Raw genomic sequence first — 7,026 nt, forward strand, 5'->3', positions numbered from 1 at the left:
AATGAAGCCGCCGAGTCTGAATTTGCACAGGCCAGGCAAGTGCTTGGCGGCTCAGCTACCTCCCCAGACCCTGTGTTTTGTTTTTGTTGTGTTTGTTTGTTTGCATTTGAGACAGGTTCTCACTGGCAGTCCAATACCACCTTGGATTTAACATGTATCCCTGGCTGGCTGGGAGTTCGAGATCCAGAGCCCCAGCCCCCTGAGCACTGGAATCGCAGGTACGTTCCTCCACTGCCGTCACCGGAATGATTGATTTTGACTGAGGTTTTCTTGTGTATGTAAGTGGACATGCTGAAGCCGATGATGGTTCAAAATGGCGAATTCGGTGGCCGTTTATTGCATTTTCTTTTTTACCCACACCTGGGTATTCTCACACTACTTACGCAGACATTGCCCAACTGCTTTTTTGATCTTAAAAAGTCAACACGCAGGCCAGGGAGATGTTTCAGCAGGCAAAGGCTCTCGACACCGAGACTTATGAGTTGATCCCTAAACCCACATGGTAGAAAGAGAGAACTGACTCCACAAAGTTATCCCCTGACCTACATACATGCCCCCCCACTGAATAAATAAATGTAAAAAAGAACCCAAAGGAACCCTTTTTAAAGAGTCAACAAAGAGTGATGTGTAGGCAGCACTCCCTGCTTGCATGCGTTTGCTGACTGTGTGGGAGGAGAAGACTCTGACCCTTTCTAGACCGCAGCAACAAGCTCTGTTGATGAAGCCAAGGGCCAAGGTTATTTCTCATCATGTCACTTGTCTCCAGGGATATTCCCAAGCACTTCCCATACTCAGTAGTTTTCAATTTCTACAAAACCCACTTTTAACATAACATTATTTATTATACAATATAATTAATAATATAATTTATTATAATATAATGTATCATGTAATTAGATTTTATTCAGTTGAAAGTGTGTAGTTGATTCATTTTGATAAATGTATCCAGTTGTGTAATCACCATTACAGACAAGATACAGACTACTGTCAAAGCCTGAAGAAGTCCCTGTGCCCTTTTGGCAGTTACTGGAACCAGGCATGGTAGTGGGTGCCATGGTGGGCAGCAAGTGGTGAGTTAGAGGCTGGGCAGAGCAAGGACCTAACACCCGTGGAGCCTTATCTAAGGACGGCTTCACTGATTTATTCAGACCTCCTATCAACTCTGTGGAGTCTTCTATTCTGTAGAAGTGGAAATTACAGCCAGGGGAATTCAAAAGCTAGCCCCGTGCTAGACTCCATCCAACCCATGTTTCCCACAGCATTGCTCTCTATGGCTACTATGGAGAGAAAAGATATAAAGAAACAGAAGGCAAGCATGCAACACTGGGTGCTGTGTGAATCTAGTTATTCGAAGTACTAAAAAAGTAAAGCCACTGATCAAAGGCCAATAGATCCCTACCATGAGTAGGGAAGGGGTCCACTATACGAGCTGCCCCCCACCCCGAGTCCTGGGATATTGACTAGAATGGTAATTGCTCAGCTGTATGCATTTGCCAAAATTTATAAAACTGTATACCTAACATTAAGTATTAGATGCAAATTATAATTCAGTAATGTCATTTGAAAAATGTTATAAGAAAGCGATGTGGAACGACATGGGAAATATCCTGTTCTAAACTCAAAACAGAAATGGTGAGGTGGCTTGCTGGGCCAAAGAGCTTGCCTAGCAAATCTGATGACCTGAGCTTGATCACCAGAACGCACGTGAAAGGCAAGAGCTACCTCATCAAGGTTGTGCCTTGGCTTCTGCATGTGTGAGTACACACACACACACACACACACACACACACACACCATACACACATTCACACACACACACATCACACACTACACACACACAATATATATATACACACACACTACACACAATATATATATATACACACACACTACACACACAATATACACACACTACACACACACCACACACAGACACACACACTATATATATATATATACACACACACACACTACACACACACAATATATATATACACACACTACACACAATATATATATACACACACACTACACACATAATATACACACACACACTACACACAATATATATACACACACACACTACACACACTACACAATATATATATACACACACATACTATATATACACACACACTACACACAATATATATATACACACACACTACACACAATATATATATATATACACACATACACCCACACACCACATACACACACACACACACACACACACACACACACACACAAATGATAAACACTTAAAAGCCACAACATCATCATCACATTCAGAAATATAGCTACTGTAGCCAGGAATACAGTGCAGGAATATTTTTATGTAACTTAGTGCTGAGAAAATTTTAAATCTGGCAAAAGATGCATTAGGTGTCCACTGTGACTTGGAAATTAAACCAGTAAACTCAATTTTCTTGCGGTAAATGAACAATTCAATATACACGCTTCTAAATCTATTGCAAATGACTGCTGACCGAGGATCTGATTAAGCATGGTCCGGAAAGAGCTTGCAACTAGGAGTGTTTACTAACATTTCAATTTCTATGGCTCATTTATTAGACTCGGAATAAAAAGGTGAGAGGGCTGTTTGGGATTGTCTTTAACCTTGATGATATTTCCACTGAAGCAGCATAATGGCTCTTAATTGCTTAAGTGAAGAGAGTGTGTTGACGTGTCCTTCTTTGGGCTAAGAGCTTCGAGCCTAGACTATTATGCTAATTCAAGCATTATATACACCTAAGTATTTATGAGGCTGACACCAGTGATGTTGCAGGTAAAGGGCTGTGAAATGGTCTGTAAACAGAGAGAATTGATTTGAGGCCCAAAAGCAGTGCTGGTAAAAGTCACAGCCATTCAATAGCCAACCCTACAATTTCTATCCAGATTGTCAACCCAGGTCAGACGGTGTCAGCAAGGCTGTCCTTAGAGATCAGATGGGTGGCTTGATAACATGCAAACCAACCACACAGGAACTCCCACAGTGGCGGTCTAGTCCTATCTGGTGTGGCTGTGTGTGTGTGCCTACTTGTAAATGAACTTTCATCATGGGAGCTTCACGGTGCTGAAGTCAGTGAGTGCTAACGTGTCGGTACCTGTCGAAAGGATGACTTTTATCTGGTCAAGTTAGACAGAGGTGTGACTTATCCAGGGACTGTGCGGCATCAAGAGGCATAGGGTAGCAGACCTCAGAAACCTTCCATGGAATGAAGGAAGGGTGGCCAACACTGATGGCGGTGCCTGATGGTCTGCATCAGCTTCGTTTGCCTGTCACATCTCTTCCCCCATCAGAACTGTACGAGCCAGGCTCGGGATAAGTGTGTGAAAGGCAAGGTCATTGTTTTTATTTAGGTTGTCACAGGCTTTGCTAATGCAGCTTTCAAAGACTGTGTCAGGGATGGCCTAGCTCTGTCTTGGCTTTAAAGCAGAATTAACTGACTTTGGATGATGGGAGGGGACATTCCTTCTCATCCTAGTTTGCAGGCTGAGGGAAGAAAGGTCATGGCTCTCTTTTCCCATTGGAACAGAACAAAACGGGAATGTACGTTCAGTAGAGCATGCTGCTGGAGGCCAGAGAGCACCTTGGGGTAAGTGTGCCACCCGCTATGCTCCATTCTCTTCACTCCTGAGTGTCAGCCTTCCGGGATTATTGTGGGAAATGCTCAGAAAAGTGCCCAGCACCTAAGCATGCACTGGATGGTCAATATGACGGACATGTATTTGACCTCATACATTTTTTAAGCAATCGTGTCTGAAGTCCAAGGTTTTTCTTCCTTATGGCTCATGGAGGTTACTCTGATTCTAGGAAATCTGTTCAATATGTTTGGCATTTGAAAAATAAAATGATGGAACAACAGAGTGGCGTATGCTTGTAATCTCGGCCCTCAGGAGGGAGGGGCAGGGAAAATCAACATCGAGGCCAACTTGTGCCACACAGCAAGAACCTGTCTAAGACAAACAACAAGCAAAAGCATGCACGATCGGCTCCTTCCTCTCTGCCGGCGGGCTCGGCTGTACCTAGGAGCGTCCATCGTTCTCCTCGGGTTCCGAGGCTTGGGCGGAGTAAGCTTGTCTGCTCCCTGAAGAACAGCGGCAGCAGCACGTGGACATTCACCCGACTTAGCTACACTCTGTGGACGCTCAGGACAACTCGCGGGAATCCGTTCTGGCCTCCGGCCATGTCGGTTTCAGGGAATGAATGCAGCTCATCGGGGTTGGTCTGAGCACCTTCTCCCGCTTGCTGTGCCATCTGGCTGGCCTAAGGGCTGGTGAAAGTCTTCAACCTCTCTGTGCGTGGGAATCTGGATGCTCTTCCTTTTGTTCAAGTAGTCCCCGCGTTGCCGTTCCCATCCAGGCTGTTAGAGACGAGCTCTTGTACTGCTTAGCGGTTATCATTTAAACGTCTTTCTCTCAGTAGACACTTGGTCTGAATAATGACACTTATAGTGACACAGTATGGAGCCAGGACAACATTTGACCATCAGGTGTTTCTTTTCTTTTCTTTTTTTTTTTTTTTTTTTTGCTGCCCGTTTAACAGTTTCCCTCCATTACGAACATTCTTAAAAAGGTTTTGCTTTAATTTTAATCAGTGCAAGGGGTCGATGGTATTGCACTGTCTAAAAGTTTAGCATATGTGACCATATTAAGTATGGTGTAACCTATAGTTACCAAAAGTTCTGTTTCGATATCCTGATACGCTATAAATGTTTACTTTAGGAATGCTTAACTAATCGTGTACACGTGGCCTGCCTTGGTTGTAAGCAAAGAGGTTTCCCAATTTCTTCAACTACCAGTTTGAAGTCAAGGTTTCTTTGAGTCTTAGAATGTACAGAGGTTTGTGCCAGAGATCTTCTTCTTCTTAGCCCTGTGTGGGTAGAAAAGGCAGTTGTAGGACCCAGACCAACTTTAGGATTATTTTGTTTCAAACTTTCCAGGGGCAAGGCTGTTTTAACTAATTCTGAGCAATAGTACCAAGACTATTCATAAAAGTATCTAAGGGGGTTCACATCCTCTGAATGAAACATTCAGACCCCACAGGAAGGCCTCCATCAGAATGGTCCCAAAGAATAGCTTTAGAGATCACAACCTCTTGAACATTTCGAGTCAAAAAAGTAAACAAACAGCTTAAAGTGGTTCAGGGTCCACAAGGGTCACAGAGGCATGCCTTTATAATCCTTCAGGGGTGACAAGTAGATTTCAGTATATGCATCAATTCTGCTAAGTTCCTGGGAGTTGCTGGGAGCAAGGCACCCTAGGACACTGGAGGCCTTGTGTGGGATCAGCAGGGAAACTGCTGTGATCCATTAGCAATGCCTGACCTGGTGAAGTAGTGAAATACAGGGGCATTTCACTAGGGAGCATCATCCCAAGTCAGGATGCTGCATTTTTCTCAGTTGGAATAACTTTAAAGTTTAGCAAAGTTGGGCCAGTCCAGATCATTACATCCTGGGGGCTGTTTACAGTCCTGTGTCTCTGTCTCTGTTTCTCTTCCTCTGCTTCTCTCTGTCCCTGTCTCTCTCTCTCCTCTCCCTCCCTCTCTGCCCCTTCGACCTACCTTCTTTCCACTCCCCTCTCTAGAAAAATAGAGAAGAGAGACTCCTGCAAACTATAAATGCTTACCTCCTTGAACAGACATACTGAATGCTTGTTATGCACTAAGCTCTTGCCGGGTGTGTGAAGGATGGACATAGGCCATTTGCTGAGAGCAACTTTGTTAAATAAGTTAAAATATAAAACTTCACTAAAATCCTTAGTGATGTTTTCTGCTCAGTACATATGCTTTTCCTTGTATACCGATTTGGCTAATGGGTCAGGCTCAGAGCATTTCTTCACACCCTTCCCAAGAGGGAATGTAGAAAATACTCAACTTGGAAGTTAGAGACCCAGACACTGGTCCTGGGTACATTACCAGCAAGTTCAAGCACTAGGTTCTGTGCCTCCCTCTCCCACCCCTGAAGGCAATGCTGGTCCCTACTTCCCCTGACTATAATGGGCCCGGTCATATGGTACTTAGAATAAAAAAATAATGCAGGCCATTGCTTTGTATAGCATTTCAAGTCCTGTTTAAAATTAAATAAAGGAGAAATAGGAACTGAGACATATTATATTTTCAAATATTAAAATATTGAGGTTTGTGGGAGAAAGACAAGAATTTGGCCCATCTGGACATATGAAGAATGAAACAGGTCTGAGTTCTGATGTGGCCTCTGGCACCTAGAAATTCTGTGGAAAGACGGTGCAGTCAATCACTGTAAACACTGGTTTCCTTATCTCCTCATTGCGGGTGATAATAGTGTCACCTCAAAGGGCTGCATGTTGGGGTATATGACACATGACAAGCTTGTTACATTGGCTTGGAATGTAATTTTAATATACTAGCTACTGTGATAGTACTTGATGCTATTTTTAAAAAAAATATTTATTTACTTTTTTATAGGTGTGAGTGTTTGCCTACATGTATGTGCATGTGCTATGTGCATGCATGATGTCTACAGAGGCCAGAAGAGGGCACTCAATTTCCTGGAACTGGAGTTGTCGGTTGTGAGCTGCCATGGGGTACTAAGAACTGATCCCCCTCTGCAGGGCAGCAAGCACTTCTAGCCCCTGGGCCATCTCTCCAGCCGCACCCTGCTACTGTCTAGTCACAGGAATATGGTAACGTTTTGTATTTTGTCAATATAATCTCTCACACTTGTTAATGATTACCAAATGCCATAATACAGCCTCATGATGCCTCATGCAGCATTTTGGGGAATCCCGATAGATAGGATCTTTAAATCAGTCTTTAGATTTATCTCGCACCCACACCCGGAAAGATGGATATGAGAGCCACCAGGAAGGCCTTGGGGACCTAGCTAGAGAAGTTAGTCTGTTGTTATGGTTACAGGACTAAGACACAGCTAGTCCCAGAATAGGATTGGAGTGCACAGCTCTGAATTCAAATTCCATTATGCATAAGGTAACATGCACACTATAGCATCGTTGCCCTGTTCTGTATGCTCTAGTGACACTTAA

General features: G+C 43.6%; 1 long non-coding RNA gene across 4 annotated transcripts in view; it reads left to right on the plus strand.

The window, feature by feature from the left end:
* Positions 1 to 4,125: 4,125 nt before the first annotated feature.
* The window catches only part of LOC102556219 (uncharacterized), an 8,069-nt gene continuing 5,168 nt past the window's right edge, over positions 4,126 to 7,026 (plus strand). The window contains exons 1-2 of one of the 4 annotated variants that reach the window (XR_015620994.1): positions 4,126 to 4,301; positions 6,449 to 6,666. This is a non-coding gene — a long non-coding RNA (uncharacterized LOC102556219). Of the gene's footprint in view, positions 4,497 to 6,448; positions 6,667 to 7,026 lie in introns of all 4 variants that reach the window. The other 3 variants (XR_015620995.1, XR_015620992.1, XR_015620993.1) reach the window with 3 other exon arrangements.

Source organism: Rattus norvegicus, chromosome 5, assembly GCF_021556685.1.
Source record: "Rattus norvegicus strain SHRSP/BbbUtx chromosome 5, alternate assembly SHRSP_T2T, whole genome shotgun sequence".
Lineage (NCBI taxonomy): Eukaryota > Metazoa > Chordata > Mammalia > Rodentia > Muridae > Rattus > Rattus norvegicus.